Consider the following 16,244-nt stretch of genomic DNA (forward strand, 5'->3'; position numbering starts at 1 on the left):
ATCTGTTCCATAGCCCATTCAAATTTTATCTTTATTTCGCAGCAATTTCCTTAGTGGTTCAACCATTTTTGGCATATCCTATGATGAATCTCGACTAATATTCACTAAGTCCTAGGAATTACTTTAAAGTATCTTTATCTCTTGGGCTTGGTGCTTCTCTAATGGATCTAACTAAGTCCCCTTTATGCGTCATACCATCTGCAGACAGAGTGTAGCCTAAATACAACTTTCTGTTTGTAAAAATGTACATTTGGATTTACTTACTATTATACCTTTATCACAAAGAGTTCCCAGGGCTGTATTTAGAATGATATTATGGTCATGAATAGTTTCAGCATTGATTATGTCATCCTTAGATTTTTGGACACCCATCAGACTGCCAAATAAGTGTCTATTAATTTCTGAAAAACACTGCCAGCTGATGCCAATCCAAATGGTAGCCGAGCATATCTATACACACCAAACAGTGAAACAAGGGTGGTATAATCTTTAGATTCTGTAGATAGTTTTACTTGATGGTAACTTAAAATAGATCAACAAAAAGTATTTGGAACCACTGGTTACAGGCAGCATTTTGGATTTTGGGGAGTGGGTAGCAGTTTGCTATTATACATTTGTTTAGTGATCTTAAATCAGTACATAATCTGAATTCACTAGGTTTTTCTTTATTATGACCGCTGATGAAACCCATTCTGAAAAGTCTGTGGGTTCTATTAAACCCTCCGAACATTGTTTTTTTAAATAAATCTTTTAATTCATTCCTTACTGATAAGTAACAAGTGCTACTTTATGTACCACCGTTATTGCTTTTTTTTCCTACTTAATAGAGTTTTCAAACCTCTTTGCACAACCAATACAATTTGCTAAAGCTTCATGGTTGTTATTTAATACAGCTTCAATAGTTATATCCTCTTCCTCATTCTCTACATACAAAATATGTACAACACCCAGAACAATAGGATCTGGTGAGCCCCGTTTAAGGATTATTCCCAGTCTACCTAAGTCTTGCCAACCTACAATGTTTCTCCCCTTTCTGCTACATAAATCTTAGTATTAATTATTCAACCCTTAAATTCTAGAGCATCTTTGCAGTAACCCAGCATCCTAATATCAAATTCTCCAAACACTTTTCATTTACATTAGTTTTTGACAAAATAAATGTTTCCATAGTTTCAAAAATGTGTGGCCTGCTAATATAGTAATTGGTCACCAGAGTCCGCCATGATGTTCAATTTCACTTCAATGTTAAATACTCCAAGAGCCCCCCTAAATTTGCTAGTTGCACCATCCATTGTTTAGGTACAATATTGGAACACTTTTCTTCATCAAATTCTCCCACTGCATTAACTTTGATTCTACTAAAATTGTTAACTTTTACACTATTACAAACGACTCAAAAATAACTAATTTTCTGACATTTAAGCATTATTTACCTACTGCAGGACACCCTGGATTGTCTCCCAGATGTGACTTACAACGACACCTATAACAGATAAGAGGAATTTTAGTGTTGAATCTACTACTTTTAAACCTGTCTCCTGCACCTGACATGTTATTATTTTTTTACTCATACTTCTTTTCATGTACTGTATAAACAGCAGGTGCTTATATTTTATCAGAAGATAATGCCTTAGCAGATAATAATGCCTTAGTAGAGAACATTGACCATTCAATTCCTTTGGCAATGTCAATAATCTCATGTAAGATAGGATTCAAGCAAGCTAATAACCTTTCTTGCACCCTTTTGGAGTGGCAATGGAAAATAAACTGATCCCTAATGTAATTTTTTAAGATGATGACAGCACACAAAGAGTTCATATTATCTCTCTTTAATTCATCCACCAGGTGTAACGACAGCCACAGCACAGTTCCTTTACCAAACATCTTCTGTTGCCAGGTATCCCATTCCAGATGATGCCCATTGTTTGACATGGCAGTTCTTTGGAGATTCCCCTAAAACCTTTTGCTTTTTGTCCTCCTGGGTTTTGCTGACTCTCTGTTCGTGGCCATAGGACTCTGGAGACTTTCCCACTGTACTGCCGTGGGGAAGGGCACACACCCTTCCTACACATGCCTGGAAGGGGTGCTTACTTGATTATTTTAAGTGTTGTACCTGTGAGTGCCCTGTAAAAAGGTACACCACATACCCAGGGTGGGTACTGCACTGGCTAGTAGTGGGATGCAGCACTGATTGTGCAATCCACTTGAATAGCCTGTCAAACATGTACCATGCTCAGGTTGGCCTTTCTCACTCATTAGCCTACACTGAGTGGGCCATTCACTATCACCAGAGCACCTCTAGGGTAAGTCGTGAGTGGAGGAGCACATACAAGGAGGGAAGCCGTGTAGGTACACATGCGCGTTCTCTGCCTGGGTTGAGAAAAACCCCCATGTAAGTTTTCTCTACCTAGGGGTGTCGGCTCTTCCATGGGATACCTCCTGGGTTTTGCTGAATCTATTGTTGTGGCCTCAGGGCTCTGGGCACTTTGACACTGTAAATGCAGTGTGAAAGTGCGTGCTCCCTTCCTACACGCATTAGGAAGTGGTGCTTACCTGATGTTTCTAAACATAGGCCAGGTCTGCCATTGCAGGCCTATGTGTGCACACTTGCACCTATGGTGTTTTTAAATATATGCCCAGCCTGCTATTGCAGGTCAGTGTGTGCGCACTTACACCTATGGCATTTTTAATTTTATGTCCAGCCTGCCATTGCAGATCAGTATGCGCACTTGCACCAATGGTGTTTTTAAACTGGTGTCAAGCCTGCCATTGCAGGCCGGTGTGCGCATTTGCACCTATGATGTTTTTAAACATGTGTCCAGCCTGCATTGCAGGTCTGTGTGTGCGTAATTGCACTTATGCTTAGGCTGGCCTTTGTAAATCACTAGCCAATACTGAGGGGACCTTTCACTACCACTAGAGAGCCTCTAGGGTAAGTCTTACAGGGTGAAGTGAGTGGTAGGTAAAAGGCAGGGAAGGTACACGTGAGTTCCCTTCCCAGGTAGGGAAGAATATCCATTTGTGCTTTCCTTACCAATGAGGTTTGGTGTTCCAATAGGCTAACATGGGGGTGTGGTTGAAATTACTTCAGGCTGCAATAGTAGATTGCAGTGGAGCAGCCTCATGATGTTTCCTATCATTGGATTCACAGTTATAACCCCTTGCCAGTGGTAAAGGTGGCTTTGTCGTACTATGCGAAGAAATGCCACTACTAGAAAGTGAGCATTTTTGTGCTCTAAACTCTGTGTGCCTTGGTGCTTGGCTCCAGTCCACACTGGAAGCTGGTGGAGCACATCTGTGCATTTCCCAGCGACAGCCATAATCCTTGGGCATGCAACTGGAACAACAGACCTCTGCCATTTGAGGGCCTGGCTGGATAGATTGGAGGAATACGTTTTGACACTTTGCCTCTGAAGCCAGAGCATGACCCCTCTAAAGATAGAGGTCTGCATTCCCCAGCCTCATGGTAGACTGGACTGAAAGTTAGGGGAGACATCTCTGGTTCAAAGGGGACTCTCGGAATCAACCCCAACTTTAAAGGCACACTGAAGTATAACTACAGGTGCCATACTTCAGCATGGTAGAGATACACTTGTGGGCATGCTGGACCAGAGATCCTGGACTCTGAAGTCTTGAATTTAGTGACATCCAGGCCTGGGGTAATGTCCCCATTTCCCACCACAGGGGTGAGGAGGGTAGGAAAATATGTAAAGCCCTTTCGGCTCGCCTCTATGTCCCACACTTCCAGTGTGGGTGAGGAGACCATGGATAGGTACAGATTCACTGGGCGATGCATATGTGCCAGAAAAGGGACCTTTCACAAAGCTGTTCCTGCTAGAGCCCTGTCCATAGATAACCATCTCTTTTCGGATTCCGGATGTGACCATTCCAATGCAGCAGGTATGGGACTCCCAAACAGCCCTCCAGGGGCATGCACCAGCTATATTCCCTGCTCATCCGAGGTTGTTTACATGCCCACATGAAGTTCTGCAACTCACTTTGTAACTGCCGCAGGATCCCCTTTGGAGGCTGCAATGGGAGCACCCTTCCAGAGGAATCTGTCGTGCACCAGAAGGATTACTGCCATTGTGAGGGACAATGTGCCCTTCCTGAATTGTGGCTGGCCCGGACTGACTACCTAACTGCAGCTGTGTGGCACTCTGAAGTGTGCTCTCCAAGGGCTTGTTGGCTTGCCCCCTTTTCTTTTTATGTTTAAATGTGTGTTTATTGTTAGAACCAGAGGCAAGTCACTACAATCACAATATTTGTTTTATCATGTTACATCAACAGCTGGCCTCTCGGACAACTTTTCGGTAAACAACTCCCATCCCCACACAACACCCCTTACCCCTGGTGCTCTGATAGGTGATATATATAAAACAGAAGAAGATCCTTAACTGTGTCCTGGTCTAATAGGCTAGGGCTCACACCAGTTGTGCCATTAGGCGAAGCAGTCACAGGTATCTAGCGCAGGTAAGCTCCGTAAACTCTTGTGAGAGGAGCCTTAGGAATGGCTGCCATAATTCTTGGTACGAGTCTCCTCGTTGTGTCAGGGTCGGGGAAAGACTCTTCATCCCCAAAATGTGCCACAGCCTATATAGCCAGTTAAGTCGAGAGGGAACCCTCTCTGTTCCCCACAGGACCAATATAGATTGGTGTGCTTACCCCAATGCCAAAGCGATATGTCGGCCTCGTCTAGATCGAAGAGGGAATGTGAGTGGGTTAGGGAGACCTAGCACTATGTAAGAGGGGAACCTATGTAATTGATTGTCAAAATGTGTCTCAAAGTCGATTAAACCCTCATCCCAGAACTGTTTCGATTTAGGACACTCCCGCAGTATGTGGATCAAGGTCCCCCACGAATCACAGTTTCTCCAACACCTATGGCTACGTTCCTGGTCCCCCGATGCAAGTGTTAGAAACAAGTAGCGCTTTTCATCATTGTCTCCATACTGGAAGCGTTCGAAGCTGTGTGTCGTGCTCGGTAAAAAATATCGTGCCACTCTCTTGTAGATAGTTGTCTGCCTAAATCCTGTTCCCACTGGAGTTGTGCAGGGGACCTCTGGTCTAACTCCCCCTCCCGCAAGAGCCCATACAGTTCGGTGATTAGGCGCCTATCTTTGTCCTTACAACACAGCCACCTCTCGAACTGGGTCAGGGGATGTTGTGCCGCCTCTCACACTGCAGGTTGCATCAACAAATGCCTTAGCTGAGTGTAGCTGTATCTCTCCCCTTCTGGTATTGCGAATTCAGCTCACAAGGTGTCAAAAGGTATGGGGTATCCTTATTGAAGAAATGTCTCACTGATCGTCACTCCGGCCTCTGCCAAGTCTTGAACGTAGTGACATCCAGGCCTGGGGTAATGTCCCCATTTCCCACCACAGGGGTGAGGAGGGTAGGAAAAGATGTAAACCCCTTTCAGCTCACCACCATGTACCAGCTATGTTCTCTGCTCATCCAAGGTTGTTTACCGCCCACACGAAGTTCTGCAACTCAGTTTATAACTGCTGCACCATCCCCATTGGAGGCTGCAACTAGAGAGTTTGAAATAAATACAAGATTTCACTAAGATCCTTATTTTTAAGGTGATGACCCATTCAACCCAGGAAAGCAGGCAGGGCTGCCAACGTACTAAGTCTGCCTTCACTCTCCCCAGCAGATCGCAATAGTTCAGGGTCGTCAGCTCTGCCATAGTAGGGGCGAGCCAGAGGCACAAGTATGAGAATGACCACAGGGCCCACCGAATCAAAAATGCCTGCGAAAGACCCTCTCGGGTCCCGGGGGCCAGCCCAAGATCCAGGACCTGGGATTTGGGGAGCGCCCGAATCGCTGCGCCTCTTCTAGGAAGCTCGGCATAGAGTGTGATAAGAAGCACCTGCCCTCCAAAGTTCACTCCTGACACCGCTAGGTTATCCCTAACCGTCTGAGCAAATGGCTCCATATATTGGGCAAAGAGTAGGGGAGACAGGGGGCAACCCTGTCGGGTTCCTCGACAGATTGGGAAGGGGTCTGAGCTTCGTCCGCTGACTTCTACTGAAGTTGTTGGCGTACTGTATCCGCTTAATACCCAAGCACGGAATCTCTCCCCCAGGCCTAAGTGTGCTAGCGTGTCTCCCAATAATGCACATAGCCTGGTCGGAATGAACACCACGTGATCGGGCTCCATCAATACTGGCATGAGGAGTGCGAGGCGGGCCGCTAGAATTACTGTTGACAGTTTCAGATCAACAGATAAGAGGGAGGTAGGATTTGCACTGGCGTTTGTCTTCCCGGGTTTCGCTATGACCATTATGTAGGCCGCTGCCATAGAGGGCGGGTGGGTGTCTGGGCCCTTGATAGAGTTGAAGACCCTAGTGAGAAGAGGGACATGTTCCCTGCAAAAGGTCTTATAAAAGGCCCCCGGGTAGCTATCTGGTCCAGGCGACTTACGTGTCCTAAGCCTTGATACCGCGGAAATGACCTTGTCCACTCCAATTGGTGTCTCCAAACTGGCCACCTGGTCCACCACTAGGTGAGTCACAATAGCTTCTGCCAAATAGCTCTTAATGTCCTACTTGGAAAGATCTTGTGGCGTGTACAGGCCTGCATTAAAAGGACCCAAACCTCTCTGCCACCTGTTCGTCTCCCACAACCAAGGTGACCTCTGCCATTTGCAGGGATTCCACCACGGTGGCCTGTCTCTGCCCTTTAAGTTTACTTGCCAATAACCTTCCACATCTGTTTCCCCCTACATAAAATGCATTCTTGAGACTCAAAAGAGTGTATTCTGTGTAGTCTAGATCTAATTTGGGGAGAGGAGTTGGCCTAATGGCTAGGACGGTCATCCTCGAATCTGGGGAACTGGGTTCGAGTCTCGGCAAGGACGCTGAACATCCTGAGATTCTGGGCAAAATCATTTAATCTCCCCGTGCCAAACAAACAAAAAAAACCATGTAACCTCATGTAATGCAACTGGTGCTATGTAAGGCGCTCTGATACCCGATTCGGGTCTAGTTCGCGCTATATAAAACTCTGTAAAAAAAATAAAATAAAACCCGCCAGTTGTATCTAGCGGCCTCTAGTTGTATCTATACTCTAGGCGCCCCAGTGTGGTGATTAATGCGTTCAAGCTCTTGCACCTGTTGCTGAAGCTGAGAATGTTTTTACCTCCTAATCTTATTATCTGCTGCAGAAATGGTCATAAACTACCCTCGAAGCACTGCCTTCATTGCATCCCAGACCGTCGAGATTCTCATCTCTGGTGTATCATTAATCTTCAGGTAGTTCTCTATTGCTTCTCTTATCTGCCTACAATTATGGGCCCGGGGTTTGGCCCCGTGGGAGAGCAGGTCCAAGAGTACAGCGGAATGATCTGATAAGGCACGGGGCTCAATCTTGATAGAGTCTGTCACGTCTAGTACTTCGCGGGAACCCAGGAAGTAATCAACCTGAGCGTGAGATTTATGTGCATGGGAATAGAAAGTGTAATCGCTTGTGGCTGAATGTTGTTCTCTCCATAGGCCCTTCAGGCCTAACTCCTGAAACCAGCAGGACCCCCTGGTGGAAATTGCTCCCGTTGCCCCTTGTCACTGTGATGAGCGGTCCAATTGTTGTGAAACACTGAGTTAAGGTCCCCCCTAGGATCACCCAACGGTCTCTAGCCAACATGATGTCGGCCACTGCCCTGTGTAGGAACTGTTCATGACTCTCGCTAGGGGACGTAGATAGAGACTATGATTAGGGAGTGTTGACCAAAATGAATGCAATACCCCAGGAGGCGACCTTTAATTTCTATAATCTTTGTCCCCACCTTCCCTCTTAAGGAGCCCGAAAAGAGCAACGCCACCCAAGCAGCCTTACAAGGCAAGTAAGCAAAAAACTGTTGAGCGATTGCTCTAGATTTTAGTCTGTGCCGTTCACTGACTTGAAGATGGGTTTCTTGAAGTAGGCAGACACCAGCCTTTGTGTGTTCCAGGTATGAGAGCATGGCCCGTCTCTTAACCTGGTTGTTGAGCCCTTTGACATTGAAGGACAAGACTTTTAACCCCCCCGCCATGGATACCTTAGGGGAAACCATTCACTCAGCCGTCTCCTCCCTTATCTCCCAGCCCTCTCCCTACTGCCCTGCCCCCGCATGTTGAATTGTGTAACCCTGGGCATAGTGGGCGTAGCGGGGCTACGCGGAGGTCCATGGAGTTGTGAACAAACTCAGTGAAACTCCGCTCCGCTCTGCCACCCCCCCATTAACAATTACTTCTACATTAATAAAAAATGAAAAAAAACACTTACCTGTAACGCGGCGTCCCCGGGCATCCCTCCTCCTCTTCCTCGCCGTCTGGGTAATCCTTGAGAAAACTGCGCATGCAAGCGCACATGCACATTTCTTGTACAGGTAAGTGTTTTTTAAATTTAATTTTTATTAATGTAGAAGTAAATGGGCAGGTGGAGGCGGGGGCTGGCCAACTCCGCTCCGCTGCAGAGTGTGCAGAGATTTGCCTTCTCCACGGAACGCGATAGGCAAATCTCCGCACACTACGCGGGCGGAGTAGAGTTCTCCGCCCGGGCTTAGAATTGTGTGGAGCACCCGGAAAAAAAAAACCAAATCAAAAACAGTGAATAACCATTGTCCCTGAAAGGAGGAAAAGGAAAGAAGATCCAGCCCCAGTCCAGTGGAAAAAGCAAAGTAGGGGAACCTGACCATCCACCTCTCTTCTCACCCGGCCTCCAACCCCAGCCACCCTCCGCCCCTAGTATCAAATCGCTTATTTTCAGGTTGGTCCTTGAGTCCCTGAGTCTTCTGACAGCCTGTCTAGCAAGGTCTTCCTCTTCGATGATCTCCGAGTCCGGTATGGTGCCCACCCGTCCAGTGCGCACCTGTCTCTACTGCTGGCGCCCGCTCGCTCGGCCACTCTGCCTCTCCGGTCCTCCTCTCTTCAGGTCTTGGGTATCGATCTGTAACAGTTCACATGTCTCCCCCAAGGAGCGAAGGTGATGGAGTCGGTCTTGCCAATGGAATGTCAGTCTAAAGGGATGGCCCCATGAGTATGAGATCTTCTTATCCCTCAGTAAGGCCGTGATTGGGCGGAACTCCCTCCTTTTCTGAAGTGTAGAGGCTGTGAGGTCCTGAAACAAGTGCAAAGTGTGTCCTTGGAAGACTATTGGCGACGACGATCTAGCCACTTGTAGGATCCGTTCCTTCAGAGGAAAGCTATGTACAAAGGTTAGGATGTTTGCTGCCTGCAACTGCTCTGGACCCCCTCAGCCCACTCTGTGAGTTCTGTCCAGGCGGATCTCGGCTGCCGGCACACCTCTCAAGATTTGGGCGAAAAGGTGGGCCACGTCAGCTTTCACATCTCCTTTTTCCACAGGGCCCCTCTATCCGGATGTTGTTCCTTCTGGAGAGGTTCTCGAGGTCCTCAGCATGGGCCGGCAGGTCCAATTGCTAGTCCGTGAGCCGTTTTATCTCCTGTTGCAATTGCTCAATTTCCTCGTCTTGCACACTCTCATACCCCTCCAGAGCATCCACTCAGTCTCCAATAAGGGCGGCTCCTCCGCAATGGCGGAAGAGCATCACCCCACTGCTTTCAAGCAGTGCAGAAGCAAAAACTTGCAGTTATAATCTTTTTATCTTTAGTTGCTTTGCGGGCGGGTAGGCGGGGCTCCTCTGTGAGCATGGCAGTGGAGGGGTGGTTTGCCCACTCCTAAAAGTGCGCAGTGACTGTTTGGTCGGCCCGAGAGGGCCGATCAAAATAGTCATGCGCACTGTCCCACTTCTCCATGCAGGCTGCATTACAGAGCCACCCTACATCCCCTGCAATTGCAGCGTTGTGATTGGCTTCAGGGAGGGAGCCTGGCTGTCTGCTTCCTGTTCCTGAAATCGGAAGCAGGAGAGCAGGAGCAGCGACACGGGACCGAGCAGTGACAAGGTGATTAAAAAAATGATAATAATTCCCTCTCTCTCACAATCACGACCCCCTTTCCACTCTTGCATCCCCCCACCTGGCCTCCTACCTGCGATCCATGCTGGCCGCTGCTGGTCTCCAAAGTCTGTCACTTCCTTTCTAATAGACTGTAACTCAATCATGAGATCTCGCTTGACATGTTGTAGGTCCTCTCTTCAGGAGGAGAACAGGGTTTCCGAGTAGGGATGTGTAACTGGGGCCTCCGTATCTTATCTAGTCGATGAGTGTAGGAAGCTGGCTCTGTATATACTTTACCAAAATGAGGTATTGTTTACACAGAGTCCAGTGGAACCCCAAAGCTAGGCAGAGGTAAAGTTAGATAGCACCTCACTCTCTATTTGTGGTAGTGTGGCAGTATCAGAGGACAGTGTTAAGCATTTGTTGTAAACACTCAGTCAGCAAATGAATTCACACACTCAAAGACTGAACTTCAGACCAATTGTTTTTGTATGAAAATATTATTTTGGTTATTTTATTTTCTAGAACCAAACAAGCTTGGCACAGGTAAGCAATACATACTTTACAGTAGTAATGCAGTTTGTGAACAGTTGGAATTGTAATTGCTTATTCACCTTGTTTTGACTTACAGTATGGTTGCAGAGAAATGCAACACGTTGTAAATACAAAACATAGACCTGAATGGGCTTTTCAGTAAAATACCAGGTAAGTTACTTTTTGGATTACTTTTCTTACACAGAGTAGTATACCTAGCTACTACTCTGGGACATTTCCTGTAAACAGGTAAGTAAAATCATTTTTGTTAAACAGTGCAATTTTAAAGAATTTTTTTAGGTCTTCAAATTCCACACTTAGAAAGTTTTCCAAGAAAAACAGTCAATGTTATCCTTTGGAGGAAAATAGTGTTATCAGTTTTCAGGTAAGTATTTGGTAGTGGGAATTGAGGTTCTGGGGGTAGACTCAGGGGTCCCCCAGGGTCAAAGATGCATTCTGGTTACAACCTCAGCAGCACTAGGGCGGCCGGGTGCAGAGTGCTGGGGCTCAATGTTATCCATCGGGGGATGGGGGCCCTCCGGTTAGTGGCTGCTGACGAGCAGGCCACTTGGTTGTGGTAACAAAACTCCTAGACTTTAGCTCAGGGCAAATGGGGGAAACAAAGTAGCACCAAAGGTGCACCCTCAGCAGCACCAGGCGGCAGAGTGCAGGGTGCTGTTTTGACGTCGTGCACCCTGTATTTTGCAATGGGGAACCTACGGTTTGCAAAGGGCCTGCAGGCTTGGGGTCGAAGGTCTTCTGGGTGCGACCACCACTTCGAGAGGTAAGTTAGGGGTTGGTTAGGTACTGTCGGTTTGGCCACCCAAGGCCGTGGAGCGTCGGGTGCAGGGGTGCCTTTTGGGGTTGGATCTTCTTACCAGCTTCCGGTCGCAGTTGGGGGGATCTTCAGGATTTAGTCTGCAGGCGTCGGCTCGAGGATTGAGGCAGGTCGGGGTTGCTGGATCTCGGGTCAGGATCGCCGGGGCGACCTCCTCGTGGTGTTTGCCCACTTGAGCTCGGGCCGTGGACGGCGGGTGCAGAGTGGTGGGGATTTGTGGTTTCCGGCCGGTAAGGGAGGTTGCAGATGAACAAATCCGGTGTTCACGGGATACAAAGTCTTTGGGGTTGAAGGCAGGCAGGTTCTCCAAGGTATTCGAGGTTGCTGGCTGCAGGACACACCAGGATTTCACAGAAGCAGGTTCAAGTTGTAGACAGGCCGGTAGGTCTGGGGCCAAGTCAGTGGGCGTCTTCCTCTTGTTAGCTTCGGCACGGCTGTTCGGTCCTTCTTCTTTTCTTGTTGCAGGTTCTTGTCTGAGGAAGCAAGGTTCAGGGGTGCCCCTAAATACTAGATTTAGGAGCGTTAAAGGTAGGTAAAAGGAAGGGACCAATGGGTCCGTTCCCTGGGGTGAGTACACCCCCTATTATGCAACCCTCCAGTGGGAGGGGAACATGAGCCTGTCCCTGGTTGGATGAGTCCCCCCATCTGCAAGTTGGCAGAGACTGAGTGCTGTGCTTCACCTCGCCTCCCCCACCTGAGGGGCGGAGTTGACAGAGGTGGGCACACCTCTCATCCTCACTTGTTTTTCCCGCCGGTTCTCCCGCCCAAAGTGGGGGGTCAGAACCAGTGGGGACCAGTTGCTGAAAGCAGCAAGTGGCCTGGAGAAGCTCACAAAGGCGGCAAGCCTTTGAAGCTTCCCCTTCGTGAACCCTGCCCATCCTGGGGGAGGAGGCGTGGCACCTCGTCCCAGGATGTGCATTGTTTCAGGCCCCAGAGAGCACCAGGCTCTCGACCTAGGGGTCCAGAAACATGTCTGGTTTTGGCAGCTGTAAGCAGCCACTCAGCCTGGACACTAGTGATAGGTTAGTTTTAGGGGGGCATCTCTAAGATGCCCTCTGTGTGCATTTTTCATTAATCCGACACTGGCATCAGTGTGGGTTTAATGTGCTGAGAAGTTTGATACCAAACTTCTCACCTTTCAGTGTAGCCATTATGGTGCTGTGGAGTTCGTAATGACAAACTCCCAGCACCATATACTCTTAATGGCAGCACTGCACTTACAATGTCTAAGAATGGACTTAGATACTGTAGAGGTACAGGGCTCATGCACCGGTACCCTCACAACTGGTATGGTGCACCCAGCTAGAGGGGTGACTGACCTATGCCAGGGCAGGGGGTTGTAAGCATGGCACACAGGGATGTGTGCCATTTCAAATCATCACTTTGTTCTGCACCAAAACACGCAGCCTGCCAAGGCAGTGAGTGAGTGTGAACGTACAGGACCTCTAAGAGTGGCACAATACGTGCTGCAGCCCTTAGAGGCTTTCAGTGCCTGGGGTACCTGTGGTGCCATTTATCAGGGGCTGACCTGTGGCCAGAGATGCCAATTGGGTTTAGGCATCAATGCAGTTTTAGGGAAAGAACATAGGTCCTGGGTACCTGATTAGCAGGAGCCCAGGGCACACTCAGTCAAAGCACATCAGTAATTCAGCAAAAAGTGGGGGAAACCATGCAGAAAGAGGGCACTTTCTCACAATGAGGTTGCCCTGCCAGTGACCCTCTGAGTCTCCTCGACCTGGGGGACTGTGTGCTCCATGAACATGTCCTTGAGCGTACCTCCTTTTTTGGCACGGGATGACACCATTGGGGCAAAGCTTACGCAGTACAGTGGACCAGGTGCTCTACACTTTGCCGCAGATCACACCCTGATTTCAATAATGTTTGCTCCGCCTCTCCAGAGGTCGCCTTCCCCGCTCCACCATCTCTCCCATGGATTACTCCTCTCCAACTCCAAGTGGAGATCTCTCAAAGGTGCCTTGCCCGGGCTACAGTCTCCAGAGCCTCTCTACTGCCTCGTACACCCCACTCTATATCCCCGCCTCAGCTAGACTGGCTGGCGTGTAACCCGGGTGGCACCGAGGACAGAGATACCGAGTTCCAAGTCCTACTCAGTAGCTATCTTGGCCATGCACCCTCCCTGTTCTTTTTGAGGTCTCAGGGACATCAAAGATCTCCTATGAGGAAACTACACCATTTACTTGTGACACCTGGAGAGAGGTGCCCTCTTAAGTGCCCACATCGTCTGCTGGATCCCAACTGGTAGCGCAGCATGACCGTAGAACTAAGAATTGTGCCTTGAGATTGTTTTCCTTGTGCGGAGCCGCAGAAGTCTTGCCTCATCTAAGGCATGTTGCCCCCTGCATTATGTGGCCTCAAGACACATAAGCGGCTTGTTGGTGGTGAGCAGATTCACTGGTTGCGTGATCCTGTGGGGCCCGTTTTGTCGATCATGCCGCATCTCTCTTGTGCGACACACCAACTGCATGCTTACTGTGTGCGGTGTCCAATTCAGAGGTTGTGACCCTCGGAGGTGAGGGTGTATCCATAGTGTTGCCTTATTCTACCTTGTATGGCACTGCTGAACTGGCGTTTGTGTGTGACCAGAACTGTCTGGTGCAACCCATATCAAAGCGCACCAGGCATTGTGCCTCATTTCCAGGCAGGTGCGGACTTTGCAATTCCTCATTTTGTGTGACCGGAACTGTCTGATGCGACTCGTATCAACGCACACCAGGCATTGTGCCTCACTTCCAGGGAGTTATGGAATTTGCAACTCTTTTTTGTGTGTGACCGGAATTTCTAAGTGCGACTCAGATCATTGCGCACCAGACGTTATGCCTCCTTTCCAAGGAAGTCCGGAGAAACTCTTCATCGTAGGAAGCTGGAATTATCTGGTGTGACTCGCATCACCGCGCACCAGACGTTGTGCCCAGATTGCCTGGGCAAGACTCTGATCAAGGTGTACCTGACGGGGTGCCCCTTTCTTCTGAGAAGCTCCCCTGTTTCATTCCCCATTCGTCGAGTGTTCCATTTTGGGCCCTCAGTGTGGCGGACCAACTGTACTTTCCCCACCCAGCCACTGATGTGTTGCCAGCCAGTATTGCCCATAGGGCCTGGGTAAGGAGAGCGATTGCCTGGGCTGAATGAAAGCTTCCAAGAGAGATCGGCAGTGGGTCAAGTGACTGTGTGGCCCCCATTGCTTTGCAAAACTGGGCTGGTGCCGGAAGACCCCTTGTGGAATCCTTTTGAGTGTCCGACTATTGCCCTCAGGCCACTTCTGCTCCACATCTTGTAGATTAACTTTCCGAGTGGTGGCCAAACCCCCATTTGACAACTGCCTCCTAATTAGTCCTGCTACCTACTCCCACCTTCTTCCCTGGGACCCTGACTAAATGTGACTTCGCTGCATGCGGCCTAGTACCCAGGGGAGGTCTGACTAGCTCCAATCTGTGGACTTAGGGTAGCCGGGTGAGTTGGAGGGTGGAGAGAGGCTTGGGCCACGGGGTCTGCAGTGTGCTATCAATTAACCTGCCGGGTATCAGATGCACCACATTACGGTTCTGTGTGCGTATGTGTGCGAGCGCATTCCGTATGGACCTGCCTGATAATGGTTGCACCATGTATCGGTGCTGAGTGAGTGTGTGTGTGTGGGAAAATGACTGGCAGTGGACCAGCCGGGGTTCATTACACTGCCCAGAGATGTTGCTTTATATGTTGATTCCTTGCCAACAGAATACTATCTTTGACATTAGTTTTAGCAGTGCAGCCTCAGCCCAAGGCGCTGCTTTAAAGTGTTGTGATTTTTTGTATGAACATATTTTTGATAGCGTGATCTGGTGTGCACCCTATAACTGTGTGGTATTGAATTATAATGATTTCCGGGATGGGCCTAGGTTTGACAACGTTTTGCACAGGATAAGGGTGCTGGAGGGTAAAGTAGGATCTTTTCCAAAGTGTGCATACTACTGATGTCAGTTTAACACAGTTGGGCTTAGTACTGCTAGTAATATTTCCAAGCGTGATTTATGCCCAGAAATGCATGATGTTCATGTTGTGTTAATTGAAGTGTGTGTTGAATATAAACTTTATTTACATACACCAAGTGTAAATCCTCTTTTATGCTGTTCAGTGTATTTATTGTGTGGAAGTGCCGTGCCAATGCTTTACACACTGCCTCTGTGATAAGCCTGACTGCTCAGTGCTGATCTACCCAAGGGTGAGCACAGGTTATACACTGAGTGTTATCACCCGCCCCTTCACAGAACAAAAAAGCATCTACGGAGCATAGACAGAAATTTAGAGTCTCACCTGTCCCCCCCACGCACCCCCCCTTCCTGCTCAGTAACAGCACTTGCATGTGGCGTGGCAGAGGCTTTTTTAAAAAGAGCATGTAATTGCTGGCTTTTTTTCCAGCCCAGCTGTCCTGTCTTACCTGTCCTAGCCTTTTTCTCGCCACCGCATTTAACTTCACAGCTGTGCATCATTGCTTCACCTAGCCACCGGAATTGCCCAGAATTGGGACTGCCAGTGGGTCACAGACCTGATCAGCATCCTGAGCTCCTCTGAAGCCAAGCTGCCTGCAGAAAGGCAGAGGTAGCTGCTCTGCAATGGCGGAGGGGCGTCGCCCCACTGGCTCGGAGCCAGCAGCAAAAAAATAAAAGCTATTTCATTAGCCTGGGCGGGGCCGGGCATGGGAGGGCAGAGGAGGAGTACTGAGTGCACTCCCTAAGTAGGCATATGTGTTTGGCTGGCTGTCTCAGGCCGACCAGAACACACATGCACACTTAAGTTTCTCTAACCCGGCTGTATAGTACAGCTGGGTTAGAGAAACTCCCCAGACTCCCTGACCTGAGCAGAGTATCTTTCCAGCCCTCTCAGGCCAGGATTGAACAGGGAGTCTGTGACATAGTCACAGTGTCAGCAAGGAAGACCCAGCACAGAGGCGGCCGGCAGAAGGAAGTTTAACTTTTTAA

General features: G+C 48.6%; 1 protein-coding gene across 2 annotated transcripts in view; it reads right to left on the reverse strand.

Moving 5' to 3' along the window:
- RPL11 (ribosomal protein L11) overlaps positions 1 to 15,905 on the reverse strand; it is a 42,694-nt gene extending 26,789 nt beyond the window's left edge. The window contains exons 1-2 of one of the 2 annotated variants that reach the window (XM_085648322.1): positions 15,704 to 15,875; positions 1,434 to 1,483 (exon numbers count right to left, since the gene is read on the reverse strand). The gene's annotated coding sequence lies outside the window, so the exon portion shown is untranslated. Of the gene's footprint in view, positions 1 to 1,433; positions 1,484 to 15,703 lie in introns of both variants that reach the window. The other variant, XM_085648323.1, reaches the window with a different exon arrangement.
- Positions 15,906 to 16,244: the final 339 nt, after the last annotated feature.

The sequence above is a fragment of the Triturus cristatus genome, chromosome 3_2, assembly GCF_964204655.1.
Source record: "Triturus cristatus chromosome 3_2, aTriCri1.1, whole genome shotgun sequence".
Lineage (NCBI taxonomy): Eukaryota > Metazoa > Chordata > Amphibia > Caudata > Salamandridae > Triturus > Triturus cristatus.